This window comes from Pseudophryne corroboree, chromosome 7 (genome assembly GCF_028390025.1).
Source record: "Pseudophryne corroboree isolate aPseCor3 chromosome 7, aPseCor3.hap2, whole genome shotgun sequence".
Taxonomy (NCBI): domain Eukaryota; kingdom Metazoa; phylum Chordata; class Amphibia; order Anura; family Myobatrachidae; genus Pseudophryne; species Pseudophryne corroboree.
In genome coordinates, this window is record NC_086450.1 from 322,535,666 (window position 1) to 322,559,074 (window position 23,409).

Here is a 23,409-nt window from a genome sequence, read left to right on the forward strand (position 1 = left end):
TTTATTCTTTGCTGACTTTTACGTTTTCTTTTACTGCTGCTGTGTTGCGGAGTTGTCATAATAAACATCATTGACTTTTATCCAAGTTGTCGTGGTCACGCCTTCGGGCAGTTATTATTCATGTTACTTACATGTCCAGGGGTCTGATACAACCTCCCAGGTTCCGGTACATCTCAGCCCCTACAACTGAGGCTGCCTCCCGTCAGCTCAGGCCCTCAGTTGTGACACTCAGCAGGCATAACCTCCACCCGGGAGAGTGGGGACTTCAGCGGGAAGTCTTCCACATGATTGTAAACCGTTGGAAAAAACCAAAGGTGGACATGATGGCGTCCCGCCTGAACAAAAAACTAGACAAATATTGCGCCAGGTCAAGGGACCCTCAGGCAATAGCGGTGGACGCTCTGGTAACACTGTGGGTGTACCAGTCAGGGTATGTGTTCCCTCCTATGCATCTCATACCAAACGTACTGAGAATCATAAGAAGGAGATGAGTAAGAACGATATTCGTGGTTCCGGATGGGTCAAGAAGGACTTGGTACCCGGAACTTCAAGAGATGCTCACGGAAGAACCGTGGCCTCTACCTTTAAGAAAGGACCTGCTCCAGCAGGGGCCTTGTCTGTTCCAAGACTTACCGCGGCTGCGTTTGACGGCATGGCAGTTGAACGCCGGATCCTGAAAGGGCATTCCAGATGAAGTCATCCCTACCCTGGTCGAAGCCAGGAAGGATGTAACCGCAAAACATTTTCACCGCATTTGGCGAAAATATGTTGCGTGGTGTGAGGCCAAGAAGGTCCCTACAGAGGAATTCCAACTGGGTCGTTTTCCTACATTTCCTGAAAACAGGACTGTCTATGGGCCTAAAATTAGGGTCCATTAAGGTTCAGATTTCGACCCTGTCAAATTTCTTCCAGAAAGAACTGGCTTCAGTGCCTGAAGTTCAGAAGTTTGTAAAAGGGGTACTGCATATACAGCCTCCTTTTGTGCCCCCAGTGGCACCTTGGGATCTCAATGTTGTTTTGAGTTTCCTAAAGTCACATTGGTTTGATCCACTCACCACTGTGGAATTAAAATATTTCACATGAAAGGGGAAGATTCTATTAGCCCTGGCTTCAGCCAGGCGTGTGTCAGAATGGGCGGCTTTATCATATAAAAGCCCTTACTTAATTTTTCATTCTGACAGGGCAGAATTGAGGACTCGTCCTCAATTTCTCCTTAAGGTGTTTTCTGTTTTTCACATGAACCAACCTATTGTGGTACCTGCGGCTACTAGGGACTTGGAGGACTCCAAGTTACTTGACGTTGTCAGGGCCCTGAAAATATATGTTTCCAGGACGACTGGAGTCAGAAAATCTGACTCGCTGTTTAGCCTGTATGCACCCAACAAGATGGGTGTTCCTGCTTCTAAGCAGACGATTGCTCGCTGGATTTGTAGTACAATTCAGCTTGCACATTCTGTGGCAGGCTTGCCACAGCCAAAATCAGTAAAAGCCCATTCCACAAGGAAGTGGGCTCATCTTGGGCGGCTGCCCGAGGGATCTCGGCTTTACAACTTTTCCGAGCTGCTACTTGGTCAGGGGCACACCCTGACTGAGGAGGACCTGGAGTTCTCTCATTCGGTGCTGCAGAGTCATCCGCACTCTCCCGCCCGTTTGGGAGCTTTGGTATAATCCCCATGGTCCTGACGGAGTCCCCAGCATCCACTTAGGACGTTAGAGAAAATAAGAATTAACTTACCGATAATTCTATTTCTCGTAGTCCGTAGTGGATGCTGGGCGCCCATCCCAAGTGCGGATTGTCTGCAATACTTGTACATAGTTATTGTTACAAAAATCGGGTTATTCTTGTTGTGAGCCATCTTTTCACAGGCTCCTTCGTTGTTATCATACTGTTAACTGGGTTCAGATCACAGGTTGTACGGTGTGATTGGTGTGGCTGGTATGAGTCTTACCCGGGATTCAATATCCTTCCTTATTATGCACGCTCGTCCGGGCACTGTATCCTAACTGAGGCTTGGAGGAGGGTCATAGGGGGAGGAGCCAGTGCACACCACCTGATCCTAAAGCTTTTATTATTGTGCCCTGTCTCCTGCGGAGCCGCTAAACCCCATGGTCCTGACGGAGTCCCCAGCATCCACTACGGACTACGAGAAATAGAATTATCGGTAAGTAAATTCTTATTATTTCCCTACAGATTGTAAGCTTGCAAGCAGGGCCTTCCTACCTCTATGTCTGTCTGTCTTTGTCCAGTTTTGTTCTATAACTGTTATTCTAATTGTAAAGCGCAACGGAATATGCTGCGCTATATAAGAAACTGCTAATAAATAAATAATAAATCCTCTCCATACATTGTGTGCTGTGTCACGATCCGGGTATCTGGACGCCATTTCTTACCCATCAGATGCCTCCTAAGGCTGGCTCAGCGCTCCAGGACCGGATCCCATCTGTTATCCTAATGTTCACATTCCTGCATCCTCTCCTGTCTCTCTGAGACGCTGTCACAGTAACGCCTTATTACATCTGGCATGGCGTCTCCCGCGGCCTCCGCCGCCGTCCCTGAGCTTCTGCATGCAGAGTGTCAGAGTGGCGATTACGTCAGCCGCGGCCTCCGCTGTGTCTGCGTGGTTGGATGTGCACTTGTCAGCCTGGCGTCTCCTGTCTCCAGTGGCCGGCGCCGCCATTACTGTTTTCATTACCACATGGATTACAAACCAAACTTCCCTCCAAGTGTCTGCATGGGCGCAGCCATCTTGGATTTTGTCAGCTGATCATTTCCTCCAATCTGTTGTCAGTATTGTTAATCTGCATAATTGCCTAGCCAATCCCTTCCTTGCTGCAGGTATAAATACACTGTGCCTGAGCAAGGAAGGCGTCAGTGCTTTGGTTGTCAAACCTAGTTCCTGTTTGTCTCTCTCCTGTGATTGTCTTCCAGGTTCCAGCTCCTGTCTCAAGACTTCCACCATAGAGACCCGCACCAGCATTCCACCTGCGGTGTAGCCTGACTCTCCAATCCATTGTGGATTCATCTGTTTCCAGCTACAACATTACCTGCTTCCAGCTCAGCTTCCAGCAGAGTACAGCTTCCCTTAAAGGGCCGGTGTCCTTTCTACACTTTACCACTCTCCACCGGTATTATTATTTCTCCGCTCTCAAGTTCTACATTTCAGTTCATATTTCATCGCTCCCAAGTTCATTTATTATTTAACTGGTTCCAGCCAGTATCCACTCCATGCTAACAACAGTCTGGTTCCAGCCAGTATCCACAGCAGCTGTTTTATCTTCAGCAACCCAGCTTTTCCTGGAACACCAGCTGGCACAATCCTGGGTTATCTCCATTGCTACAGTCGGGCCTGGTAAGGACTTTCCATCTAGAAGATCATAAGAACTATCTCACACTACCAGTGCCCTGTGGCTCCTGCCATCCTGTAGTACCCAGGAACTGTATTTATTCTTTGCTGACTTTTACGTTTTTTTTTACTGCTGCTGTGTTGCGGAGTTGTCATAATAAACATCATTGACTTTTATCCAAGTTGTCGTGGTCACGCCTTCGGGCAGTTATTATTCATGTTACTTACATGTCCAGGGGTCTGATACAACCTCCCAGGTTCCGGTACATCTCAGCCCCTACAACTGAGGCTGCCTCCCGTCAGCTCAGGCCCTCAGTTGTGACAGTAAGCACTGACCTAATGAATCCAGCCGGAGACCAGGATCAAGCGGCCAGGCCGATGCAAGAACTGGCAGCCCGACTAGAACATCAGGAGGCTGCACAGGGCCACATCATCCGCTGTCTCCAGGATCTCTCTACTCGGCTGGATGGGATTCAGACAACTCTCCGTGGATCAGGCGCGTCTGGTGCGTCAACCACAGTGACTCCAGCTATAACCCCACCCACCTTACCCATTTCTGCTCCACGTCTTCATCTTCCAACGCCAGCAAAATTTGACGGATCTCCAAGATTCTGCAGGGGATTTCTCAACCAGTGTGAGATTCAGTTTGAGCTACAACCTGGCAATTTTCCCAGTGACCGTACAAAAATTGCCTACATTATTTCTTTTCTCAGTGGCTCAGCCCTTGATTGGGCATCACCGTTATGGGAGAGGTCCGACACCCTGCTATCTTCCTACTTTGCCTTCGTGTCAACATTCAGGCGCATCTTCGACGAGCCAGGCCGGGTAACCTCAGCTTCATCCGAGATTCTCCGTTTACGCCAGGGGTCACGTACTGTAGGACAATATCTGATACAGTTCCAGATCCTGGCATCCGAACTGGCATGGAACGACGAGGCCCTGTATGCTGCATTCTGGCATGGCTTATCTGAGCGTATTAAAGATGAGTTAGCTACCAGAGACTTACCTTCTAAGTTAGATGAGCTAATCTCACTCTGCACGAAAGTTGATTTACGTTTCAGAGAGAGAGCAACTGAGCGTGGAAGATCATCTGCTCCAAAATCTTCTGCTCCTCCTCCTCGTCAACTGTCACCATCTAAAGATGAGCCCATGCAACTTGGCCGTTCCCGTTTAACTCCTGCTGAGCGCCGAAGACGTCTCTCCGAGTTTCTCTGTCTCTATTGTGCAGCTCCGTCTCACACCATTAATGCCTGTCCCAAACGTCCGGGAAACTCCAAATCCTAGCTCGCCAAGGAGAGGGCCGGCTAGGAGTAATGATCTCCTCTCCATCTCCTCAAGATTGTAATCTCCCAGTCTCGCTTCAAGTTGCTCAACGTTATCGGAACGTCATTGCCCTCCTTGATTCCGGAGCAGCTGGGAACTTTATTACCGAAGCCTATGTTAAACGGTGGTCCCTACCCACCGAGAGACTTCCTTCGTCCATTTCTTTAACTGCCGTGGATGGCAGCAAAATTTTTGATGCAGTTATTTCTTTAAGGACTCTACCAGTTCGTCTGAGAGTGGGAGTTCTTCATTCCGAACTTATTTCTTTTTTAGTGATTCCAAGAGCCACACATCCTGTGGTCCTGGGCCTTCCATGGCTCCGTCTTCACAATCCTACAATTGATTGGACGACTACGCAAATCCCGGCATGGGGTTCCTCCTGTGCTGAGACATGTTTGTTTAAAGTATTGCCTGTCTGTTCTTCCTCCCCCAGGTCGTCTGATGTTCCACCTCCTCCATATCAAGATTTCACGGATGTGTTCAGTAAAGCTTCTGCTGATATCCTTCCTCCTCATAGAGAATGGGACTGTCCGATTGATCTCGTTCCAGGGAAGGTTCCACCTCGAGGCCGAACTTATCCGTTGTCTCTGCCTGAGACGCATTCTATGGAGGAATATATTAAAGAGAACCTAGCAAAGGGGTTCATTCGACCTTCTTCTTCTCCAGCCGGCGCAGGCTTCTTTTTTGTAAAAAAGAAAGATGGCGGTCTGCGGCCGTGCATCGACTACAGAGGTTTGAACGACATTACCATCAAGAACCGTTATCCTTTACCCCTGATTACTGAGCTCTTTGACAGAGTTAGCGGAGCTACCATCTTTACAAAGCTGGACTTGCGAGGTGCATACAATCTCATCCGGATCCGTGAGGGTGACGAGTGGAAGACCGCCTTTAACACCCGTGACGGACATTATGAGTACCTCGTCATGCCCTTCGGATTGAGCAATGCTCCAGCTGTCTTCCAGCATTTTGTCAATGAGATCTTCAGAGACATTCTATACCGTCATGTCGTGGTCTATCTAGACGATATCCTCATTTTTGCCAACGATTTAGAGGAACATCGTTTTTGGGTTAAAGAGGTTCTGTCCCGTCTCCGTGTCAATCATCTCTATTGCAAATTAGAAAAATGCGTCTTTGAAGTCAAGTCCATTCCGTTTCTAGGGTACATTGTGTCCGGTTCCGGACTAGAGATGGATCCTGAGAAACTACAAGCAATCCAAAATTGGCCGGTACCCTTAACCCTCAAAGGGGTCCAGAGGTTCTTAGGGTTCGCCAACTATTACCGAAAGTTTATACGAGACTTTTCCACCATTGTGGCGCCTATTACTGCTTTCACTAAGAAGGGTGCTAACCCGTCCAAGTGGTCTGAAGAAGCCATGCAAGCATTTCATCTTTTAAAACAAAGGTTCATCTCTGCGCCTGTTCTGAAACAGCCTGACATCGACTCTCCTTTCATCTTAGAGGTGGATGCCTCCTCCGTTGGAGTAGGAGTGGTGTTATCTCAGAGGGCTAAAGATGGCCATTTACACCCTTGCAGTTTCTTCTCCCGGAAGTTCTCCCCAGCTGAGCGCAACTATGCCATTGGCGACCAGGAGTTGCTAGCCATCAAGCTCGCTCTAGAAGAGTGGAGGTATCTGTTGGAGGGAGCTTCTCATTCAATCACCATACTTACAGACCACAAGAACCTTTTATACCTGAAGGGCGCACAATGTCTCAACCCTCGTCAGGCCAGATGGGCACTTTTCTTTTCCAGGTTCGACTTTAAACTCCAGTTCTGTCCGGGCTCTCAGAATCGCAAGGCCGATGCCCTTTCCCGCTCATGGGAGCAAGAAAATGAGTCAGAGTCTTCAGACAAGCATCCTATTATAAATCCGTTGGCATTCTCCACGGTAGGGATGGACTCTACGCCCCCATCAGGGAAAAGTTTTGTGAAGCCGATGCTAAGGAAGAAGCTCATGCATTGGGCCCATGCTTCCCGTTTTGCCGGACATACAGGTATCCAAAAAACCCTGGAGTTTATCTCTAGGTCCTATTGGTGGCCAACTCTGAAAAAGGACGTCTTGGAGTTTATTGCATCTTGCCCAAAGTGTGCCCAACATAAAGTATCCCGCCAGTCGCCTGCGGGGCAACTGGTTCCACTATCCGTTCCCCGTCGACCATGGACCCACTTGTCGATGGATTTCATTACAGACTTACCCATGTGCAACAAGTTCAATACCATCTGGGTGGTAGTTGACCGGTTCACCAAGATGGCACACTTCATTCCTCTCACCGGTCTTCCGTCAGCTTCCAAGTTGGCTCAAGTATTCATACAAGAGATCTTCCGACTCCACGGTCTTCCTGAAGAAATTATCTCAGATCGAGGAGTTCAATTCACAGCCAAATTCTGGCGAAGTTTATGTCAAGTCCTCCAAGTCAAGCTAAAGTTTTCCACGGCTTACCATCCTCAGACCAATGGTCAAACCGAGAGGGTGAATCAGGACTTGGAGGCCTTCCTCCGCATCTATGTGTCCTCCTCTCAAGATGACTGGGTTCAATTACTTCCCTGGGCCGAGTTCTGTCATAACAACCAGTATCATTCTTCATCTGCTTCAACACCATTCTTCACTAACTTTGGATTCCACCCTAAAGTCCCTGAGTTCCAACCGCTTCCAGCAACTTCTGTTCCCGCAGTGGATATCACCTTGCATCAGTTTGCCAATATCTGGAAGAGCGTACGATCAGCTCTGCTCAAGGCATCGTTCAGGTACAAGAAGTTTGCGGATAAGAAGCGTCGAGCAGTTCCTGCTCTCAAGGTGGGTGATCGGGTATGGTTATCCACGAAGAATCTGAGGTTAAGAGTTCCCAGTATGAAGTTTGCACCTCGCTATATCGGTCCTTTCAAGATTGAACAAGTCATCAATCCTGTTGCTTACAGACTTCAGTTGCCTCCCTTCTTAAAAATACCCAGGACATTCCATGTTTCCCTGTTGAAACCGCTGATCTTGAATCGGTTTCATTCCTCACTTCCTCCAACTCCGAAAGTCCAAACTCAACGAGGCGTTGAGTATGAAGTGGCCAAGATCCTGGACTCACGTCACCGTTACGGTCAACTACAGTATCTTATTGACTGGAAGGGTTACGGCCCTGAGGAATGTTCATGGACCAATGCTTCTGATGTCCATGCTCCTGCCTTGGTCCGGAGATTCCATTCCAAGTTTCCTCAAAAGCCAAAGAAGTGTCCTGGGGCCACTCCTAAAGGGGGGGGTGCTGTCACGATCCGGGTATCTGGACGCCATTTCTTACCCATCAGATGCCTCCTAAGGCTGGCTCAGCGCTCCAGGACCGGATCCCATCTGTTATCCTAATGTTCACATTCCTGCATCCTCTCCTGTCTCTCTGAGACGCTGTCACAGTAACGCCTTATTACATCTGGCATGGCGTCTCCCGCGGCCTCCGCCGCCGTCCCTGAGCTTCTGCATGCAGAGTGTCAGAGTGGCGATTACGTCAGCCGCGGCCTCCGCTGTGTCCGCGTGGTTGGATGTGCACTTGTCAGCCTGGCGTCTCCTGTCTCCAGTGGCCGGCGCCGCCATTACTGTTTTCATTACCACATGGATTACAAACCAAACTTCCCTCCAAGTGTCTGCATGGGCGCAGCCATCTTGGATTTTGTCAGCTGATCATTTCCTCCAATCTGTTGTCAGTATTGTTAATCTGCATAATTGCCTAGCCAATCCCTTCCTTGCTGCAGGTATAAATACACTGTGCCTGAGCAAGGAAGGCGTCAGTGCTTTGGTTGTCAAACCTAGTTCCTGTTTGTCTCTCTCCTGTGATTGTCTTCCAGGTTCCAGCTCCTGTCTCAAGACTTCCACCATAGAGACCCGCACCAGCATTCCACCTGCGGTGTAGCCTGACTCTCCAATCCATTGTGGATTCATCTGTTTCCAGCTACAACATTACCTGCTTCCAGCTCAGCTTCCAGCAGAGTACAGCTTCCCTTAAAGGGCCGGTGTCCTTTCTACACTTTACCACTCTCCACCGGTATTATTATTTCTCCGCTCTCAAGTTCTACATTTCAGTTCATATTTCATCGCTCCCAAGTTCATTTATTATTTAACTGGTTCCAGCCAGTATCCACTCCATGCTAACAACAGTCTGGTTCCAGCCAGTATCCACAGCAGCTGTTTTATCTTCAGCAACCCAGCTTTTCCTGGAACACCAGCTGGCACAATCCTGGGTTATCTCCATTGCTACAGTCGGGCCTGGTAAGGACTTTCCATCTAGAAGATCATAAGAACTATCTCACACTACCAGTGCCCTGTGGCTCCTGCCATCCTGTAGTACCCAGGAACTGTATTTATTCTTTGCTGACTTTTACGTTTTTTTTTACTGCTGCTGTGTTGCGGAGTTGTCATAATAAACATCATTGACTTTTATCCAAGTTGTCATGGTCACGCCTTCGGGCAGTTATTATTCATGTTACTTACATGTCCAGGGGTCTGATACAACCTCCCAGGTTCCGGTACATCTCAGCCCCTACAACTGAGGCTGCCTCCCGTCAGCTCAGGCCCTCAGTTGTGACATGCTGTATGGAGGCATGCAGATTATCTGGCATTTACTACAGCCTTCTTCCCTTTTAGCTGGTCGGTTGCACTATTGTGGCACTGTATGGCTAGTTTAGTCCTCCTGGGCGGGAAGGAAGGGCCTGGGGTAGGGTTGTCACCTCATGCATCATCGATTCCTGGAGATCCACCCCCCAATCCCAACTACCCACCCGACACCAAGCAATGTTCATGTAAATAAAATGATGTACCCTGGCTGTCACGTCAGTGACCTCCTTCAAAAATAACTTTTTCAATGCATTTATTAATTACATTACAGTTATTATTTAAATGTACTCACCTAGGCTAGTGTGGCACTAGTAGTGCCCTGTGTCGCTCAGCGCAGCAGACAGTGCCAGGCTGGCACTGTCTTTCTGCCACGCTGAGCGACACTGGGCATTACTAGTGCCGCACTAGCCTAAGTGAGTGCATTTAAATAATCTACTTAGATCACAAATAACCCCCTTTAGAATATCACAGACAACAAATCCAGAACACACAAAATTTATCCCACTACACCAACACAAATGGTCTAATCTTCCATAAACTTCTATAATCAAACTCCATGGAGCAGCGAAATTAAACCATTCATGGCCGTCCCACGAGCAGCACGCACCGACGCCGTTGCCACCCCCAGCAGTCCCACTGGTTTGAGGGCTGGTGGAGGCGGAGCTCTGCTAAGACTGACAGGTCTGCCACCCCCAGCAGTCCCACTGGTTTGTGGGCCTGTGGAGGCAGAGCTCTGCTAAGACTGACAGGTCTGCAAACCTGTCAGTCTTAGCAGAAAACTGACAGGTCCCACAAACCAGTGGGACTGCTAAGGGGGACAGACCTGTCAGTCTTAGCAGAGCTCCGCCTCCACCAGCCCACAAACCAATGGGACTGCTGGGGGCGGCAGACCTGTCAGTCTTAGCAGAGCTTCACCTCTAGCAGACCACAAACCAGTGGGACTGCTAGGGGCGGGGCGTGTGTCGCGCACATAGGGGATGGGACGGCTGTGACTGACACAGACCTGTCTCCGCTCCCAGGTCCTTTTATTCTGCTCCCAGTCCCGCCTCCGCTCCCAGGTCCCCTAGTTCCGGGAGAATCCTGGAATCCGGGTGAGGGAAAAAGCATCTTGGAGGGTTGCCACCAAATCCTGGAGAATCCTGGAAATCCGGGAGAGGTGGCAACCCTAGCCTGGGGGTGGTCTGGGGCTTGTCGGCCTCTGCAGTTGGAGCCAATCGAACTGTATTGAATATCAGAAAAATGTGTCTATCGAACAGGGAAAATTGATAAGATCGGTTTTTCCTCAGTTCCCATCCCTAGATGTATATTTGTGTTATCTGTGTTTCCATGATTACGTGGCAGATATATTGAGACATTATCTTCCTTCAGTGCTGACTCTTAAGTTACATCATATAATGATTTGAGCTGGGAAGCGTAAAGTGATACCGGAACAAATTAAGTCGGGACAAAAAGAACCACCACACAATAGGTGGGATTAGCACTCTATTAATGCTAGCCACAGCAGTGGTAAGACAGCCCAATGACAGAGATGGCGATAACAGAACAGTCGTTGTTAAATAGACCTCAACATGCATACACAATCTTTCTGATGGGAGTTACCACTGGCGGTAAACATTTGAAGAGAGAAAAAGACCTATTGATTTATAGAATAGCTTTTCACTCTTAAATAAATCAGCTACTCATTCCATTTATCATCTCCAGTGAGGAATCCCTGACCAGCAGCACTTAAAAACCATATTAAAGACTTCCGGTTCCGGCGTTGCATGGAGTGACATACAGCTCGTGTAGCTCCGGTGCCTGCCGCCACTAACAACCTCATACCGCCCGTTCTGGGCGTCCATTGAGCGGCCTGCCATACTCGCTCACCCCCTGCAGCTCCGGCCACCCTGTATGGACCGTTTCTGGCCCCCGTGATGCAGGGAAAGAACTCCCGCGCCAGGTCTGTGGTCCGCGGCTCAGCTTCTAAAATGGCCGCCGCGGCCTCCATAGACGCCGGAACCTGCTCAGCCGCTGCACCCGCTGCTTCTGCAGCCCTTCCCCCCTCGAGCTCTCCTGCCCTGGTGGGCTCCACGGCTGCGGGGACCCCATCGCCCTTAGATGTACCTGGGCACCCATTATCCTATGCTGACATTGTCAAGGCGGTAAAAGAAACTGTCCAGCCTTTATTCCAGGAACAAACACAGTTGCATGCTGCTGCATTACAGCAGGCTGTCCTGGATATCAAAAGCCAATACAAACAGCTGTCTAAACGTGTTTTGCAAGTGGAACATACTGCTGGTGAGAATTTCCAACAAATCGCCGAACTTTCTGATATCTCTGCTAAACTACTTAGTGAAAAAAAGAAATTAGGTATACTACCCACTGGAAATACCACAGCAGCTGGAAGGGGTTTGTCAGACCCCACAACAAGATAAACAATATGCAGAAAGATACCAGCGCTAGGAGTTGTATCACCAATTATTCAATAAATCAGATAACAAATTGCTGATAAGGACCCAACCATTATTTTAGTGATCCCGGACTTAATAAGGTGCAAATTCTGAAGAAGCTGAGCGACCTGGCTCAGAGAAACGCGTTAAGGCACTTCTGTGGAATCCCAACCTTTGTCCAGCTTGATCCAGATAAGGACTTTTCTGTCTACTTGGATTTCCAAGGACCAGACCTTCAAACCACTCCTTTTCAGCACAACCAGCAAGATCATGGAAACCCCTTGAACTATCTGCACAGACGAGCAATTGTTACCATCTCTCTATGGAACTGTGTGAGAGGTACTATTAAGGGTATTACCAGCTGACTGCATAAATAACTCTAAGGAGGAGGACATTTGCACCTTATTAAGTCCAGGATCACTAAAATAATGGTTGGGTCCTTATTAGCAATTTGAATCAATTAATACCTCAGAGCCAATCTTCATTTGTATGGTTATTACTTTTTAATACTTTTATTCTTACATTTTTTAATGTGTGTGATAATCATGTTTATTATTAAATATTATAACTGATCCATTGTTATCTGATTTATTGAATAATTGGTGATACAACTCCTATCGCTGGTATCTTTCTGCATCTCTGCTAAACTGCAGAAATCTGAAAACCTGGTATGGTCAAAGATCGACGACCTGGAAAATAGGTTGCTTCGCAATAACCTTCGGCTTATCGGGCTTCCAGAGTCGGTTAAGGGACAGGCTCTTTATCAGTTCATCCGACGTGCTCTTCCTGATCTTCTTGGAATACCAGATGTCTGCTCGGACCTAGTGGTGGAACTTGCACATAGAACGGGCCCCACCCGCCCCTCCTCCACTTCAACACGACCGCGTGCTGTATTGTGCCGGTGTCTCAACTTTCTCCATAAAGAGGCTCTCTGGTCGGCTTCCCGTCGTGTACGGGATCTTGTTTGGGAAGATGCCAAATTGTTACTCTTCCAGGATTTTTCTCCGGAGCTCACCAGACTCCGCAAGGCATTCTCACCTGTATGCTCTAAATTGGTCCAGGAGGGCCGAAAATTCGCACTGCTCTACCCTGCGCGCCTGAGGATATTTGACGGCACATCCTTTAAGGACTTTCATACCCCAGAGGATGCTGCTGCTTATCTTTCGGAAGCCGCCACCTCTGACCCATCGCTTGAATAGTTGTGCTCTCCTGAATCTGATCTTGAACTCTCCTCTCCCCTTGTTGCTCTGTTGCCGCATATTTTTCTTTCCCTAAACTTGTGGACTATGTGATCCTCTGTTGGTCTATTTGGACTTGTTCACCACATCCATGCTGGTCCTATAGGTGATGTATATGTACCTCTGGAGTAACATAAGTGCATTCTCTGTTATGCATTCCCATGTATACATGTTTGTTCTTGTGAAGTTATATGTCCATGCTACCTGTTTTGTGTCCAACCTCCACCTGTTTGATATTATCTTGGCCCTCACCTCCATGCCCCCATCTCCCCCTCCCTTCTCCTCCCATCCCCTCCCCCCCCCCTCCCCTGTGCTGCTCGATATAGTGGTATTTGCTAGGAGCAATGTCCTCCTCGCTGTATACGGTTACTGCCCCAGTTGACTTACCGTGAAGTCACATTCTCATTGTTATTGCGGGACCCCCCGGTGGGTCTTGTTTCTTTTTCTCATTTCTATGTCTATATTGCCTTTTTGTCTACCCCTTCCCTCCCTCCCTCCTGTGTCTCTCTCTCCTCTCCATTACCTGTGGGATTGTAGGATGTATTCATTTGTGATTGCCCCCAGTCATATGTCTTATGTCTGCCATTAAAGTGGGTACGTGGAACGTGGGGGGTATTCACTCTCCCATCAAACGGAAGAAAATACTGCTTTATTTAAATAAAATGCATATGAATCTAATGTTTTTGCAGGAAACGCACCTTCTTTCCCCGGAGGCCCAAAAGCTGGGTGTCCTCGGTTGGCAGGTGCTTTCTGATGCTCCTTACTCCTCTAAGGCGAGGGGTGTACTTATCCTTGCTAAACACAACCTGCATATAGAGGTTCTCACCTCTTTGTGTGATCCTGCTGGTAGATTCCTTATTCTTGAGATTTTACTTCATAACACCAAATATGTTTTATGTACTGTTTATGCCCCAAATTCTTATTCGAAGGTATTTTTCAAGAGTCTCATTACTAAACTGTGCCCATTTATGTCTCTCCCAATGATTGTGGGCGGAGACTTCAATGTTGTGGTCTCCGCTTATATGGACTCGAATTCCTCCGCTCGTGCACGCCCTCCCCCTGCCCTAGGTGTCCCCTTCTTTGCTCAGCAATTACATCTGACTGATGCTTGGAGATTCCTTCACCCTACTGATAGGGAGTACTCGTGTCTCTCGGCTGCCCATGGCATCTTGTCCAGAATTGATTTTTTATTGCTGTCGGATTCTCTGATCCCTCAAAGTAGGGAGGCTCAGATGGAAATGATATCCCTTTCTGATCATGCCTTGGTCTAGGTTTGCTTAACTACTTCGCTAGATCGCGGCTCTTTTAAGTGTTGGCGTTTCCCGACTTCCTTCACCTCCTCATTGCAATTTCGGAATAGGTTGGAGGCATTTTGGGAGGAGTTCAGACTGGATAATGCAAGCACTTTTGAGACTGATCCTTTACTGTTTTGGCAGACCTCCAAGGCAGTTCTCCGGGGTAGGCTTGTGGAATATGTTTCCTCGAGAAAGCAGTTTCTTTCTGAATTTAAAACATCTCAACGATGCTTAACGGATGCTTACCAACAATTTAAACAGTCTCCCTCTCCTGCCTCAAAGAAAACATACTTAGAATGTAAATCCCAATTTAACACTGTATTAGCACTAGTGGGAGATCGTCATACCTTTCACAAAAACCACAGTTTTTACAGATTTGGCAATAAAACAGGCCATCTCCTTTCTAATCTTCTGCGGGGATCTGTGCCTTCCTCTGTGATCCAGTCGCTTAAACGCGGTGATGGCTCGTTGGCTACTAAGTCTGTAGATATGGCGCAACTCCTCTCAGAATTTTACACGGACATTTATGCCCATTCCCCTGTTGATGTCCCCACTAAAACTTCTTTCTGGCATTCTGTCTCCCTACCCCAAATCCCGCCTTCGGCTGCTGAGGGCTTCTGCTCCCCAATTACTGCTCGGGAGGTGGAGGCTGCTATCAAACATTTAAAACCCTTAAAAGCCCCTGGACCTGATGGGTTCTCTGGCGAATTCTATAAAATGCTCCAGCCTAAACTGCTGGATATTTTGGTTCTGGTGTTTAATGCAATTCTAACCTCTCCCTCCCTTTATACTTAAATGATGCTCTGGTCCGTCTTCTTCCCAAGCCCGGGAGAGATCCCCATCTCCCCGGCTCCTACCGCCCCATTTCTCTCCTCAATGTTGACTATAAACTTTTTACAAAAATTATTGCTGACAGATTAAAGGGAGTGCTTCCCTCAATTATTCATCCAGATCAAACCGGTTTCATCTCGGGTAGGCATTCCACTAATAATATCTGTAAAGTTCTTGCAGCGGCTAGCTGGTTGCACTCCAGCGGAGACCCAGACCCCCAATACGTCCTTTCATTGGACGCGGAGAAGGCGTTTTACCTTGTTACTTGGGATCACCTGTATACCACGCTGGAGAAGTTTGGGTTTCCGCTGGACCTGATCAACATGCTCCGAAATTTATATTCCCCCTCCTCTTCCCGTATTATGTGTAATGGCTACTTATCTGCACCCATTCCCCTTCACAGGGGCACCAGACAGGGCTGCCCCCTCTCCCCACTCTTATTTGCCATCGCCATAGAGCCCTTGGCTATTAAGTTGCGTCACCTTCCCGGATACTCTGGAGTTCTGGTCCGTGACCATGAGCTTCGTGTGAGTTTATTCGCGGATGATATGCTCCTCTTTATTTCAAATCCTGAAACCTCTATCCCACCAATTATGCAAGTCATTACTGAGTTTGGTACCTTTGCAGGGTATCGTGTTAATGCTTCCAAGTCTGAACTCTTCCCCCTCACTCCGGCTGCTTGTACACGCACCTCCTCACCTGTCCTTACTCAATTCCAGATGAATACTACGAAACTTAAATATTTGGGTATATATTTTCCAGTAAATATCTCAGATTTATATTCGGCCAACTATACAGAGGTTTTTAACAGGGTGTCACAGTTGCTGTCCACCTGGTCCTCTCTACCTGTCTCTCTATTAGCGAGAGTAGCCATCCTGAAGAGCATTGTGTTCCCTAAAATCTCTTATCTCCTCCAGATGATCCCTATCCAGCCCCCTAGCAAAGATTTATTGTTATATGATAAACTGTTTTCTAAATTCCTTTGGAACCATAAGAGATCTCAGATCTCCCTTCCTAAGCTTAAGCTTCCTCGCGCTAAGGGTGGGCTGGCTGTCCCTGACCTCTTGGCATTCTTCCGGGCTGTGAATTTTAGATATATCTCGGATTGGCTATTAGGCACCTCCTCATATGTTAATTATGATGTAGAGCAAGATCTTGTGTATCCCTATGATCTCAGAGCGTTGCTACACACCCCAAAACCCCTCCTCCCATCTCTGGTGCGTTCTAATATTCTTTTTTGGGATACTTACCGCTCTTGGGGAGCCATAAACAAAGCTCTACACTGAAACCCAGAATATTCCCCTTTTATTCCTTTTTGCGGAAACCCCTGTTTCACTCCACCTTTTGACAATACCAAATTCCTTGCGTGGAAGTCTAGGGGCATTGCCCTTATTCGTGACGTATTTGACCCGGGTGGACTTGTGCTGTCATTTGCGGAATTAGCCGAGAGACACGGTGTGCCCTCATCTGATTTCTTTATGTTTCTCCTAGTTCGTCATTTTGTACAATCTCTCCCCATCCCTCCTGTGCACGAGCGGAGGATGGACCCTCTGTCCCCCTTATTGGTCACGTTACCGACTCTTTCATACAAAGTCAGCTGGTTGTACCAGGATTTGTTACCTAGCAAGCCTGATGTTCTCTGGCCCCCTATGTTATCTAAATGGTCAAGTGAGTGGTCCTGGGATCCGGAGGTGAACTGCTTCCTTTACCCCCTCCCCTCTATCCTGAAAGCCCTGCATTCTGCTCAGCTTCAGGAAATCCACTTTAAATTCTTACATCGGGCTTATATTGCTTCAGGACAGCATAAATATATGGTCTCCACAGACTCTGGACACTGTCTCAAGTGTAAAGCACCGAATGCCCTTTTTATGCACAATTTCTGGCACTGTCCAAAGATTAAAAGGTTCTGGAATAAGATACTGTGGTATGTAAGATCTACTTTCCAGATTGTGCTCCCTCTGGACCCAACAGCGGTCCTTGGCCTTAACACTACAGCCTGGTGTTTACCCCCCTCTCAAGCTCATTATGTCCCGTTTCTGTATGTTTTGCTTACTTGGGGAAAGAAATTAATTTTAAATCATTGGACTCTCTGCCTTCTCCCTCTCTTGCTAACCTCAAGTCCCTTCTTACTACTACGTTATATTTTGAGCGTCAATCTACTCTCCCAGACCTTGACCGTAATGCTCTGCATTTCTACAAGAAGTGGGGACCGTATATTGGCCCTCATTCCGAGTTGTTCACTCGCAAGCTGCTTTTAGCAGCTTTGCACACGCTAAGCCGCCGCCTACTGGGAGTGAATCTTAGCTTAGCAAAATTGCGAACGAAAGATTCGCAATATTGCGAAAAGTCTTCTCTGTGCAGTTTCTGAGTAGCTCGAGACTTACTCTGCCAGTGCGATCAGTTCAGTGCTTGTCGTTCCTGGTTTGACGTCACAAACACACCCAGCGTTCGCCCAGACACTCCTCCGTTTCTCCAGCCACTCACGCGTTTTTCCCAGAAACGGTAGCGTTTTTTCAAACACTCCCATAAAACGGCCAGTTTCCGCCCAGAAACACCCACTTCCTGTCAATCACATTACGATCACCAGAACGAAGAAAAAACCTTGTAAAATACCTAACTGCATAGCAAATTTACTTGGCGCAGTCGCAGTGCGAACATTGCGCATGCGCAATTAGCGGAAAATCGCTGCGATGCGAAGAAAATTACCGAGCAAACAACTCGGAATGACCACCATTGACTCTCTGCCATCTCCCCAACAACTCCATGTTCTAAAAATATTTGACTCCCTTAGTTGGGATTCTTATCGCAAATTATGTATTTCTATTGGTGATAATCCCCTTCTGGCCCCTAGGTGACACTCGTTCCCTTCCCATTGGCACGGAGCGGGATGGTCCCTTCGCTACTTATGTGTGTGCCGTGCTTCAGAGGTTTTAGCATCTGTAACCCCCCCCCCCCCCCCCTCCTCCCTATTAATTCATATCCATGTCTCTGTTGTTCTGCTATTTTTCTTTCTTTCTCTGTTGCTGAATTATTCATTTCGTTAGTATGTATTAGTGTGCAGATTTTATACTGTATATTGCACTTTGGGTCTGGACTTTTGACAATATGTACTACTGTTGGTGTGAAGCTGCATTGACACGGTTTCCCACGCTGTTTACATTTACCCACAGCGTCAGTGGTGGTTCTCAATGCTTAGTCTTACCCTCTGTTGCCTACCTGTACCAGGCATATATTTCATCTGCACTTTGTATTGTACTGTACTGCATGGTTTTTCTATGTCTTTTGTGGAAAAAACCCAATAAATATATTTAAAAAAAAAAACGTATTAAAATGTGCACTAGGATAAATTGTATATTCACTTATGTAGCATTGTATGTAAGTGGTCATGCATCCGTTTGTCCACTTTACTTCAGATTGGCCACCAAGAAGACAGAGTGTTATGGGCGCAGATGGAAGAAAAAAAAGAGAGGAAATGGGATGGGAGGACAATGGGAGACATGCACACAAAAGGGAGAAATAAAAGTGCAGGGACACAATTGTTGACAGGCAAACTAACAAAAGTGGAGACAGAGATACAAAGCAAGGGTCAGTAACAGCAGAGAATAATATAAAGGAGAGACAGACACACAGTGGGTGGGACAGATAACTGCAGACATAAACAGAGGGTAAGGCAAATATGGAATGGAGTCAGGCGTAGACACAAAGAGTAAAAGGGAAGTTACTTACATTGAACTGTACTGTACCATTGAACTGTACCTTCTGCTGTGGCTGTGCACAGCATTGGAGAAGTCCCCAGAGAGAAGGCTGAGAAGTTGATGAGGAAGCAACCATTATCAGGCTCATACCAATAATACTTCTTTCAGACTTACATAGCCGGGTCGCACCCGGGAATGTGTACACAGGTGCTTCCTGGGTGTGACCCGGCTTGAGACCCCTTTCAGACTTGCAGCCCAACCCGGCATATTGCCGGATTGGTGAAGTTACCACTGATGCTACAGGAGGCGGCGCTTGGAGATAATCTCCAAGCGCCGCCTCCTCCTATGCAGAGAACGGGTGCCAGGTCGCCTTGACCCGGATTACCCTTTCACACCGCATGCATCCCGGGTCGATTCCGGCTTCAACCCAGGTCGTGACCTGGGATTAAATGCCAGGACGTTCGATCTGGGATATTGCTTTAGAACCCTTTCAAACTATGCTAATTCCCGGGCTACCCCACACAGTGCATGTTTTGCAGGTAACCCATTTTGCACAGGTGTATTAATTACTCACAGACACATTTTAAAAGGTCCGCAGGTGGAGTTAATTACTTCACTTGTGATTCTGTGAGGAGACCTGCAAAACATGCACTGTGTGGGGTAAAGAAGAATGAGTTTGCAGACCTAAACAATTATTATCTTCAAAAATCATAACCACATACTGTACATGTGTAAGGTTCCCCCCCCCCTGACAAAGAAACATATGTTCAATAACATCACCACAATAATTGTGATTTTGTTGACATTTTAATTATGCACCACTTTAAAAAATATATATATTTTCCCATTAAACAATAACATAAGGAATGTTAATAATAACAAACAAACATTAATATGTCATGTATGTAAATTAAAAAAAACTATTTTTTTTCCCTCTTTCCGCCTGCGTTTGTGGATTCACCAGCGGAAGTAGTTCGTCTTGTTGTTCGACGCATCCTGTTAGTAGGCATGGTTGGCTCAATGTTATGTGTGGCTAATGTTAAATTGTGACATCAGAAACCGTTAAGCAAAAAATGTGACTAAGTGTAAGTTTTTTCGCAAAAAATGCAGAATTTTAAATCTCATCGCAAAATTTGCAAATTTGATAAGTCCACCTTTTTTTGGAACATTAAATTAGTGTTGCAGATTTTCCGTTTGGGCATGCTTTAGCAATTTTGCGATTGGTTGCAGTTTTTGCTAATTTGTACTTTTTACGGTCCTTACTGAATTAGCCCCATAGTCTTTGCTGCTGGGACACCCCTAGGGTTGCTAGGGGTGTGTTACCATACCTCCCAACATGACCATCTCCAGGAGGGACAGAATGCTCTGCTCCTGGACTTCCCTCTTAATATATAATTGCCATCACCTTTGCTGAAACACCTTTCTTATCCATTACCCTGTTCAAAACAGGTGCCGGCAATCATACATTAAGTGAAAAGTCCAGAAGCAGAGCATTGTGTCTCTCCTGGAGAGGGTCATGTCTCCGTCTCTGCAGCAGCCGCGGGCACCAGGCAGAGGAGATCAGAGAGCTGCCGGTCTCTCACTGCCGGGTCAGCTGTCAGCGCTTCCGCGTCAGGTAGCTTTCATATACCTGATGCAGAGCGCTGATAGCCGAACCTGCAGTGGGAGGCCGGGCAGCGCGCCGCAATCACAGAGAGGGACTTTAGAAGATCTGTGCAGCCCTGCTTCCCAGCAGGGCTACGAAAGAGGTCCGCAGCTCCTATAGCAGCTTAGCCCCCACAACGGACAAGTTGTGTATGTAAGTATGCTGTGTGCTCTCTGTTTGCAAGTGTAATATTTGTGTATGTTGTGTGTGTATAACTATGCTATATGTAATGTACTGCATGCTATGTATGTATATGTGTGTGTCTGTATGTATGTGAGCGTAAGTATGTTATGTGCATGCATGGTGTGTGTGTGTGTGTGTGTGTGTGTGTGTGTGTGTAAACCCTCTGGGTGTTTTTAAGTATTGTGTGTATGTGTCTGTATGTATGCTATGTGCATTAATGCAAGTATGCTGTGTGTGCTGTATGGATGTGTGCGTCACATGTATTAAAAAAAATTTGTTCTATGCCGCTCTGCACTGTTATCAATTAAAATCAGGGGCGGATTGGGATGGAAAACCAGCCCGGGAAAATTTTGGGATCAGCCCTAATGAAGACTGGGCCTGTTGAAGGGGTGTGGCTTGTTAAGGGGGCTGGATACTCTCTTGTCAGAGGACCTGATTCTGAGTTGGACGCACACGCGTTAATACATTTACCCCCAACACCCATCACTGCATAAACACCCAGCGCCCATCACTGCAAATACGTCCAGCACCGATCACTGCATACACACCCAGCACCCACCACTGCATAAACACCCAGCACCCATCACTGCATACACGCCCAACACCCATCACTGCATACACACCCAGCACCCAACACAGCATACACACCAGGCACCCATCTCTGCATACACACTCAGCACCCATCACTGCATACACACCCATCACTGCATATAGTCCCATCACTGCATTCACACCCAGCACCTATTACAGCATACCCCCCCCATCACTGCATATACGCCCAGCACCCATCACTGCATACACACCCAGCATCCATCACTGCATACAGGCCCAGCACCCATCACTGCATACACACCCATCACTGCATATATGCCCTGCACCCATCACTGCATACACACCCAGCACCCATCACTGCATACACACCCAGCACCCATCACTGCATACACACCAAGCACCCATCATTGCATACAAGCCCAGCACCCAATACTGCATATACCCCCAGCACCCATCACAGCACAGATACACGCCAGCACCCATTAATGCAAACACGCCCCAAACTCATTTGCTACCCCTTAGCACCTAAAATATACACACATTGTGCTGATAATCCAGGTGGTGGAGTTGCAGTGTCCAATAAATGCCAAAGGTCGATATCAGGAATCCAAGATCGCTGGTGTGGTATCGGCTATCAAATTCAGGCTCTACGCATTTCGCTGGCTACAAGACATCCAGTATTATATCCAGTGTTTATTGCTGACTGTTATTATTTGGTGGTGGTCCCAGCCTATGAGGACTCATTTACAGGAACCTTTTTGGTGGATCGGCTGAATTCAAAAATATTTCAATTGGTTGGCAGCTTAATTCAAACCATTTCTATGGCATTGTTTACATTTTACTAGCTTTTATCCATATGCATACCCTTTTATATATATATTTTTTGAATGTTCATTGGTAAATAAATGTTTTTTTTTAATTTAACAAACCGTCCAGATTATTTATATCCGCACAGCCAGCACCGGTCTCTGTATTGTTTCTGTTGTATCTATTTAAGAGAAGAGATCGTTGCTGAAAACCCATTATATCCGGTACCAGCCCGGAACACTGCTGCAAACCCGTTATACCATGTACCTGCCCAGATCATTGTTGCGAGCCCGACGTATATACATACCCGGTACCTGCCCAGATCACTGTCACGCTTCCAGTTATACAACAGTACCCGACATGGTCACGCACCACCAGACTTCTACCAAGACCTCAATCACCACGGTGAACACCACCCCTCCTACGTCGGGGTACCTGCATGAGGAGGGCTTATATCCGACCCTCTTTGTTCCGTCCCAGCCTCAGTTCCCCGTCCCGGACATCGGACGAATCCCCAAGTGCACAAGCATCTAGCGCTAGTTCAGTGACAATATTGCTCTAGTGTATGGGGTCCTTAATGGGTTTTTATACAATGAACCCAATATAACCCAGGCCCATATATTCCAGCGGGCTGCAGTCAGGATCAGAAGACCGACAGTGGAATCCCGACATATCCCACTGGTAAGTACTGGGGTTCCTCTAGTCAGGTCACACTCCTCTGACCCTTGGTGCTCAGCCTAACATGACTGAGGTTGAATGAGTTCACACAGAGCAATAGGGAAGGACCACCCGTGCTGCACTGCTATTGTGAATATAGCAGCCAACCTACTAGTAACCCTCTAGGTTACTAGCAGAAACCACACCATTCCTACATGAATCCTTGTCTTTCTGGCCCCAAAGGCCATTTAGTAAATTAAAAAAATAAAACAAAAAAAATTGTAATTAGGGCAGCTGGCAGGCCCTAAGCAAGTGTGTACACTGCCAGACCAGTAATCCAGTCCCTGTATACTGTACATGGTATAAATATTTGTATTTTGAAATAGCATTGTCCCCTAAATGACTAACCAAATTGTCAAATGGCCTACTGGATCTGAAAGCAGCAAGTGCCTGAAAAGGGGGCGGAGCCTTGCTGAAAAGGGCATGGAGCCTAGTGTGCATTGTACGGTATCTATTCACCCATTGCAGCCCATGGGTGGGATAGTCCCAGAAAAACGGGACTGTGCCCCTGAAAGTGGACAGTTGGGAGGTATGCTTTTCAGCAGGTCTTCCTACTGCTACTTGTGCACTTGCACAATAAAGGAAAGGGAATGAAAACCTGTGTACTTCATACTTCATCACCAGCCAGTGAGTGTATACTGCAAACGGGTAGCGGTGCTGGGATGCTGGAACAGCTTCATATCAGGTAATAAGCAGGTTTCTCATAAGTGGCTAAGCAGGAAACTTATATCTCCCACCATGTCACTGTACACATTCTCACTTAG